The sequence below is a fragment of the Tupaia chinensis genome, unplaced genomic scaffold, assembly GCF_000334495.1.
Source record: "Tupaia chinensis unplaced genomic scaffold, TupChi_1.0 Scaffold149537_1, whole genome shotgun sequence".
Classification (NCBI taxonomy): domain Eukaryota; kingdom Metazoa; phylum Chordata; class Mammalia; order Scandentia; family Tupaiidae; genus Tupaia; species Tupaia belangeri.
In genome coordinates, this window is record NW_006209381.1 from 656,391 (window position 1) to 665,797 (window position 9,407).

The following is a 9,407-nucleotide window of genomic DNA, read 5'->3' on the forward strand; positions in this document are numbered from 1 at the left end:
TCCCAGACCCAGTGGTTTAAAAAAAAAAAAACACCGGCAAGGGTGTGTGCATACCCAGGATCTCAAGAGGAGATCAAAGGAGAAGGTATTGCACCGTGGTCATCTCCGTGAGGGGTGATTAGTCACTTTCCAACTCTCTCTGTTTCACCCTGTTAAGAGCACATGATCTATGGCAAAAACGTAAAAAAAAAAAAATTAAGTTTCCTAACTTTCATATTTATCATGGACATTTAAAAAAAACTAAGGAACTAAGTAACACTATTAAAGAAAGTATTTTAAACTGTGGTTATAACTGACCAGATAATTTTGACTATTCTATGGAACACCAGTTTTGAAGTAAAAATAAACATCTAAGTGAATTAAACATATTTAACAAATGCAATGCCAGCCACTTGTGTATTTTTTAAAAAATAATTATTTATTTAATTTTATTTATTCATTCATTTTATTTTTTAATTTGACCAGAGAGACAGAGAGGGAGAGAGAGAGAGAGAGAGAGAGAGAGAGAGAGAGAAAGAGAGAGAGAGAGAGAACGTGAGAAAGCAAGCCACCAGCTCCGAGACTTGAACCATGGTCGGCCATGTGGGAGTCTAGCGCCCTTATCCACCATGCCACCTGCCGGCCCCCACTTGTGTATTTTGACACAGCCATGTGACTGACTGATGAGGACTTCAGCATTGAATCTGCAGTAGAGACTTTGCAGGCTAGCTAACCAATAAGGACCCCCTTACTGGAACTCTGAATTTCGAGTGTCTGAATATCGTGTGTTCACTCCTCTAGGTATTGTTGCTCCACAAGTGGACCTCCTCTTATCTGTGGTCCTATTGTTACCATCACTCAGTGTCACCTTAACAGTTCCCAGTGCTCTTCTCCTTACCCTAGCAACCCCCACAGAAGAACCATAAGCACTATTTACCACGCAGGATAGTTACACCATCTTCTTAGGTCTGTGCAGCAAATCCCTTTTTCAAGGGGTCTCAATTTCACTTTCCACCAGGCTGCAGTTTTTCTAGTCCCTTCCCTTGATTCCATGACATAGAGCCAGTATAAGGTGGGCATGTCTAATGGACATAATTCAAAGCTTGGAGATCACAGAGAAGGATTGCAGCCAAAAAGAAAAAGGAATTGAAAAAAATGAATATCAGAGAGCTTAAGGTCAATGGTCCAGGAAACCCTCCAATGGCCATCTCCCTCCCTTGAGCCTCTGGTTTGTAACTGCTAGGTGGGCTTGTTTGTCAACTGAGGACACTTTGTCTTCACTGTCCTTGTCTCTCCTGAAAGAAGAGACTCGTATGTCCTCCTGTCTTTGGTTCCAGCTAAAAGGAAATGGGAAAAACCACACCATAATATCTGCAGAGTTATCTTCTGCCTGTGGCCTTTTTTTTCTTTTTTGTTTTTCTTCTTTTTTCTTTCTTTTTTTTTTGGGGGGGGGGCTATAGAATGCATGCACTCACCAGCGAGACATAGAAAGCAAGAGAGAAAGAAAGTGAGACATTACCACATCATCCCCCGCCCCCCAGGAGGGATGGCCATGCCATAATTCCTTCTCCTTCAGTCTCCTCTTGGGATTTTGGGCACACATGCACATGTGCCGGGCCTGCTTTTCAAGCCATTAGGTCCAGGACTTGAGTGGTGCATATAGTCATGTGGGATCCAGTGCCTTAACTTCTGTATCACCTGCTAGGCCTGCCCATAGCCTTTTTGCAGAATATATCACACCTTTTTCCAAAGTTCATTCACTATTACATCAATGTTCAGAACTTGACCCATTATTGAATGGTGAGATATTTGACTTCCATTTTCATGACTGAAAAGCTTATCAAAATAGTCTCTCTTAGTACAAAGCAAAAGACTTCCAATTTACTAAAATCCACTTAGTTACAAGAGAAAAAAATGTTGCCTGTTAGAAAACAAAATAAAGCCAAAAAAGCAATATGCTCCACCCAGCATGTTTCATGGGGAATGGGGTAAGATACAAGCCTACAGGTCTAGGGCAGAATTAAGGACAGACATGAACAGGCTTTAGTACTATTTGATTAGCTGTACAGTTACCTTGCCTCTGATTTTACTATAAAAAGTATGTGTTTCTAAAAACTCATCTATACACACACACATATATAAGCATGTATATCCAAATGTATGTGAGATGAGAGTGCATTACTTGTTTTTCTTAATTTATATAGATACTATCTTAGGTTTAATTCCAAAATGCATTTTGTTCATTCAAAATTATGGTTTTTTTTTTTTTTTTAAATTGATGATAATGTCTACAGTTATAGTTGTTTTCAACCACGGCACGCCATTACATTTTATGAATATAATAAACCCAATTTCTGGCCGTTGCCCTTTTAATAGACATTTATATTGTTGTTCATTGTGAAAAGCAATAGTTCTTATGCACATGTGTAGCAGTCCTTTGAAGGTATACATCCGGAATTGAAAATGCTGGTTTATGGAGTATGACGGTCTTTATCTTCACTAGGTACTGTTGAATTGACCTCCAATGTGCTGAATTTATATTCCCAACAGCAGTGAGGAAGTGCTCCCATTTACATATATCTTTTCCACTACTGGTTTGGTCATCAGAGTAGGGATTTAATTGGGGGACTCTTAATTATTAATTGATGAGAAGGCAGTATCTAGAGGTCTTGATGCCATTGTAATCTGAGAATGTAAACACCGCGTGTGTTTTTTGTGCATTCATATCTTCATTTGTTGCTATTATACTGTACCGTTTAAGAATAAGTCACAGCAAATTCTGTAATTAGCAGTTATAGAATTACTGCTAGGAGTAAGGAGTGGTATATAAATGGACCATACTAAACATCTCCTTTTATTCCGTTATGCTCATGGCAGGAGCTCCGAAGGTATGAATACGCTTGAAGATACAACCATGCAGTACCTAAGGCATGCATTTCTTTATCTAACCTATCCTTGGATTTGTAATTCCCACACTGAAATTCACTGTGAGACACGACAGGGAATGTGTAAATAAATAAATGAAACCAATATGAGGACAAATATAATCAATTTAAATGTTTTTCCATAGTCATATGCCATTAAATATGAAACTATGCCGTTAAATATGACAAATTCAATCTGTTAATGTAAATTAGAATGTTTCCGCTTTGGGAACACACAACTTTTATTCCCTTAGCCATTTATACACACGTTGTAAACCTCCTGTCAAAGTTCATTTCTTTTTTTTTGGAGAGATTTTCGCTATAGGGCACGTGCGCTCGCCAGACAGACAGAGAGAGACATAGAGACAGAAAGCAAGAAATCACCCCCCAGGGGAGGATGGTCACGCTGCAATCCCTTCTCCTCCATTCTCCTCTCGGGATCCTGGGCACGCATGCACACGCACCCGGCGTGAGTTTTAAGCCACTGGGTCCAGGACGTGAACCGCGGTCAACTACATGGGAGTCCAGCGACATAGCCATTACGCCAACTGCTGGTTCCCCAAAGTGCATTTCTTCATTATCATTCAATATTACCCTTTTGATCCAATGCTTTATTACTGATTCATTCAATAAACTTAACTTTTTTTTTAAGAATTATTTTATTTAACTTTATTCATTTACTTATTTTAATTTGACCAGAGAGGGACAGAGTGAGAGAGAGGGAGAAGGAGAGGGCGAGGGAGAGGGGGAGAGAGGGAACTCTAGATTTTTGGCATGCACACACATGTGCCAATGTGAGAAAGCAAGCTGCCAGGTTTGGGACTCAAATCATGGTCAGCCATGTGGGAGTCCAGTGCCCTTAACCACGGCACCACCTGCCAGCCCCCATTTGCTAATTTTGGGCTTGTACATTGCATGGCCGTGTATTATGAGTTGTAATGACATGGTCTACTCTGTGGACATGGGCACAGTACGGAGGCGCATATTCTTTCAATTTTTTTCGACTTTATTTTATTTTATGATTTCTTTTCTTTCTTTCTTTTTCTTTTTCTTTCTTTCTTTCTTTTTTTTTTTTTTAGAGAGTTTTGATATAGGGCATGTGCGCTCACCAGAGAAACAGACAAAAACAGTGAGACAGACAGCAAGAAACCCCTCCCCCCCAGAGTGGAGGACCACACTGGAAACCCTTCTCATCCATTCTCTTCTCAGGATTTTGGGCACCCAGGCACATGCTCCTGGCATGAGTTTTAAGTCGCTGGGTCCAGGATTTGAACTGCAGTTGACTATGTGGGAGTCCAGAGACATAACCATTATGCCATCTGCTGATTTGTAAGTCTTGGTGAGGTACAGCATAGATTTTCAAAGATACATGCATGTGCAACAATTGAGTCCAGGAAAATACCGTATTTATCGTTTCCAACAAAAAACACCACATTTGAGAGATATATACAACATCATAAATATAAACCACATATATATATATAATTTATAATTATGAGTGAGTTATTACGTTCAGGAAACAAAAAATATAATTCATCCTCTCTCTGAAAGCAAAACTAGAATTAGTAATACATCATTAAAATAAGCAATTTGTTGTTTCACATATACATGCTAAAATTCCCTTTCCTCTTTTACTTTAACTATGATGATATCCTTTCTTAAGTAATGAGGATAGATAAGTGGATCACCCTTTTGGGGCACAAATAGGAGACAGATTTCTTATTCTCTCTCTGTCTATTTAAGAAGATATTGATCCATAGGATTAGAAAGAAAAAAGCAACAATTCTAGATACACAGTAGAATCTATCTGAAAACAAGAGAAAGATAGTTCTGGAGTGAATATATCAAAAGGGGTCCTCATTCACTAAGATGCCATGCGCAAAATTTTTAATTTGGAGTCCCATGCATGTCAACCCCACGGCACAAAAGGCATTCCCTAGTTCGTAGACTGTAAAGCTCACAGCAGAAGCAAACGTTAAGCTTGGGTATAGATACTCTTGTATATATTTCAGTCTTACACGTTTTCTTTGGGTGAGACAAAGCTAAGTTGAACAGAATTCTTTGATACAATCTGTCTTGATAGCGACTGAGTCTTCTGCCATTTGCTTGATCTGTTATGCACAATGTGAACTTTTAATAGTTTATAATGGTACTTTCTTATAAAGAGTTTAAAAGAAGAGACTATTCTGAGAGGTTCTGGCTCATGTAGATTCCAGGTTAAATTAGAAGAAAAAGAGACAAATTATAGGTAGAAAACTGTATTCTACAGACATAGGACATATCAACAAATATTTATTTAGGGATCTTTCGGAGCATACATCTATGTACATGTCAGAGAGCAAGATGAAGGGAGGGAGAGAAAGAAGAATCTGCAATGTACATGGAGAGGGAGAACGAGGAGGCTATTGACAATCATCAGAGACCCTAATACGCCCCACCAAGACTGGCTTTACTGTTTAAAAAAAAAATCTCTACTGCTACCATGATTTAAATGATATTTACCTTGTGCCTTGGTTCTTGTGCCTTGCTCAGTGTGCTCACCTGGTCCTCTTAACATCTGTCTGCATCTTCAGGTTTCTGGGAAATACTGCAACAAGCCCTTCGGTAGCTGCGGCAGCCCAGCAGTGCTCTGCATACGAGTGCCCTCATTGACAGCAGCCAGCTCATGCACAGCCAGTGCAGCTGCAATTCAGGGCTAGCTAGGGTACACCAATTGTTTTCTGCAGTACGTTTGCTTCAAATTTCCAGCACTGAAAATAAGCTGCTGTGAGCTTGGAGTCCCCCAGAATGCGAAGTTGCCAAGACACAGAGACAATTATTCTAAGTAGATGTCTACATTAAGTATATAGGCAAAGCACATTTGAATGAATGTATGCTAATAGCATATGTTTAATGTTTACTTCTAGTGCTATTTATAGGCTGAATCATTGAGACGATGCTACTGCGTTTGAAGGCAGAGGCTAAGAGTGGAATGTGTCTTACATGTCATGTAGAATGGTGCTTCACCGAATGGGAGGTGAAAGTCAGGTGGAAAAGGATGGTCTGATTTTGTTTTCTGTGTCTATCTTTGTCTTGTTGCTGTCTGACGGAGAACAGCTGTTACTTTATTTATTTATCTATTTATTTATTTCTTTATTTTATTTGGAGAGATTTTTGCTATAGGGCGTGTGCACTCGCCAGACAGACAGAAAGAGACAGAGAGACAGAAAGTGAGAAATCACCCCCCAGGGGTGATGGCCATGCCGCCATCCCTTCTCCTCTGTTCTCCTCTTGGGATCCTGGGCATGCACGCACACACGCCCGGCGTGAGTTTTAAGCCACTGGGTTCGGGACATGAACCGCGGTCGACTACATGAGAGTCCAGTGACATAGCCATTATGCCAACTGCTAGTCTGCCGGGGTCCAGCCTCGGCGTGGGTGGGTTATTAGGTCTTGACCTCTTATAGGCTTTCATGAAATGTTCACTGAAAGAAGGATGGAATTGATGTCACCAGAAACATGATTTATGATGTGGGACTTCCTCTCTTACTTTGCTTACTAGCAAATACATGAACTAGGAAAAAATGGGTGAGAATGGTGATCTTACTCCTGACTTCCAATGGCAATCAGTCATGACTGGAATAAGATGTACCCAAGTATGCTATTGCATTTTTTGGCATGACTGGAAATAAATAGGCTGCTATGATTTTTGGAAAACAAATCATTAAAGTATTCCTTGCAGAATTAAAAGATAATCACATGCATATGGCAGAAATTTAGGCTCTGAGAATTTCAGTTTTTTTATGTCTACTCTACCTTATCAACACACTCAATTTAGATAAATTTTCTGACGCCTCACCTTGGTCCATAGCTTTTAAGAGATATCTGTAGGAACCAGCAGATGGCGTAATGGTTACATTGCTGGATTCACATGTAGTCATCCACAGTTTGAGTTCTGGACCTGGCGACTTAAAACTCATGTTGAGTGCATGTGCGTGCATGTCCAATCCCAAGAAGAGTAGGGAGGAGAAGGGATTATGGCATGGCCATCTCCTGGGCGGGGGGTGGGGGGTGGGGGGATTGATTTCTTGCTTTCTGCCTTTGTCTTTCCAGTGAACGCAAACATTTCTCTCTGGGAAAAAAAAAAAAGAAGTATCTATGAAATGTTAATTCCAGAACATTTATTGAGTCTTTTGGATGTAGCAAGTACTGTAGTATGTTCTGAGATTAAAATGATTGACAGGAAAAAAAAGATTGACAGGAAACTTAAGAGAAAGCCATCTAATTGAGAAACAATCATGTAAAATAATTGTGATGCATAACATGACACAAATTCTTGACTTCAGGTATGTATTGAAGGCTGAAATCTGACTGCTTTCCTATTTTCAAAATCCCTTTCATAGGGCCTGGAGTGAGTCACACCCACAAACATTAAGAGATCATTTTGGCCCATTTGATAACAGACTCTTCCTCCATCCTGCCCCTGACATCAACATTGTATACTTGTGATGCCTGTGTCTCGCCCATAGTCATTAAGAGATCATTTTGACTCATTGATGACAAGACCCTTCCTGAGTCTTGTCCTTGGAACAGTATCTTGTGACATATGCAAGCCATCTTATCTCTGTTACGGTACACTCTTTGCTGATGCCTTCCTAAAACACAGACCTGCCATTCCCATCACCAATCTAAGAATCATAAAGCGCACCGATGGCCTTCAAGCCCTCTCTTCCAGATGTTCCTCCTTGTTGGGCCAGATCAATGGAAAACTCTTTACGCTGAATTCCAAATCTTGTCCATCATTCTCAAAATCAAATCAAAGGAACCCCTGTACCGGATCACCCCAAGAAAAGCACGTTGGCCTTTTCTCTGGGCCTAGGTCACACACATTTGTGCTTAGAAATAAAGCACATTATTATTTTTGCAGAGTTTGTTACTTCCGTCAACAGTAAAATATAAAAAAGAGAACACTAATAACTCTCTAGCAGTAAGACTTTGAAGAATTCTTTTTTATTTTAAATATTTTGCCAGAGGGCATGTGTGCTTACCAGAGAAAATCAGAGAGAAGCAGAAAAGAGAAATGGGGGTAAGCACTCCGCAATGGGACATAGTCATTGCAGGACTTTCTCCTCCATTTCTAATTTTGCCAGAATTTTGAGTACACATGCATATACCCAAATGATCTTTTCCTTTACACTAGTTGTTTCCTTACAAAGTAATTACTGTTAATTCTTGTATATATCTATTTGGGTCAATTTGTTTATAATGAATACTAAATAATGCCAAAATGCTTTTTACTGTATTGTAGAATACATACATCTACCACCAGTGTATAAGAGGTAATATTGCTTCCTATTCTACCAACACTTGGTATTGTTAGTCTTTTTAATTTTTTTTATTCTAGTAAATGTATACCAACATCTCATTTTTTTAAAAAAAGAATTATTTAATTTTATTTATTCATTCAATTATATTTATTTGACCAGAGAAAGACAGACACACGGAGAGAAGGAAAGTGAGAAAGCAAGCCACCGGGATTGAGACTTGAACAGTGGTCTGTCATGTGGGAGTGTCCAGTGCCTTAACCACCATGCTCCCTGCTGACCCCTGATATCTCATTTTATTCTCTGTTTAGTATTGAAACTGAGCACTGTAAAATGAGTTTATACAAGATTTCATTGCATTCTATATTTTGTGAATGAATATTGACTAAAACAACATTATGCCGTGCATTAGTGTGGGTGAAGAAACACATACTTTACATCCTAGCAATTCCACTCTTTATTGCATACCCTAAAGAAACACTTGCACATTTTTTTATCATGAAAGATAGGTAGAAATAGGGACCAGCAGGTGGCGTGGTGGTTAAGATATGTAAAAATAATTACTGAAATATTGGTGATATAACTTCAAGCAGGAAACAGTCAAAATCTCCATTTGCAAAAAATGTGATAAATAGTTGCATATTCTTTTTTTGAAATTTTATTTATTTATTCATTTATTTTTAATTTGACCAAAGAGAAACACACACACAGAGAAAGAGAGAGAGAGAGAGAGAAGCCAAGACAAGTGAGAAAGAAAGCCACCAGGTCTGGGACTTGAACCATGGTTGGCCATGTGGGAGTGTCCAGCACCTTAACTACCACACCACCTGCTGGTCCCAATAGTTGCATACTTGTACAATGAAATACTATACATAAATGAAAATAAGTGAACTATGTCTACATGCATGCTGTATATGGGTATTTCTTATAGTACAATGTGGAAAGAAAGAAGCAATTTACAGGAAAACGCTTTTACAGAATGATTCAATTTCTTTAAAATTTGAAGTGGGCTAAACTAAAGGCATACCTACATACTAAAACTTAAGTTTTTCAAAAATAAAGCAAGTATATGACTATGAGAAATATCAGATTGACATTTACCTTTATTTTGGGGAGAAAGTTAGGTGAATATGTAGGTGAATGAAAATATTCTTGGCAATATTCTACTATATATATATATACATATATATATATATATATA

General features: G+C 38.8%; 1 protein-coding gene across 1 annotated transcript in view; it reads right to left on the reverse strand.

Moving 5' to 3' along the window:
* PLSCR5 (phospholipid scramblase family member 5) overlaps nucleotides 1-5,512 on the reverse strand; it is a gene marked incomplete at its 3' end in the record, with an annotated part of 27,554 nt that extends 22,042 nt beyond the window's left edge. The window contains exon 1 of the mRNA XM_027769441.1: nucleotides 5,406-5,512. The remainder of the gene's footprint in view (nucleotides 1-5,405) is intronic.
* Between the last annotated feature and the right edge of the window lie 3,895 nt (nucleotides 5,513-9,407).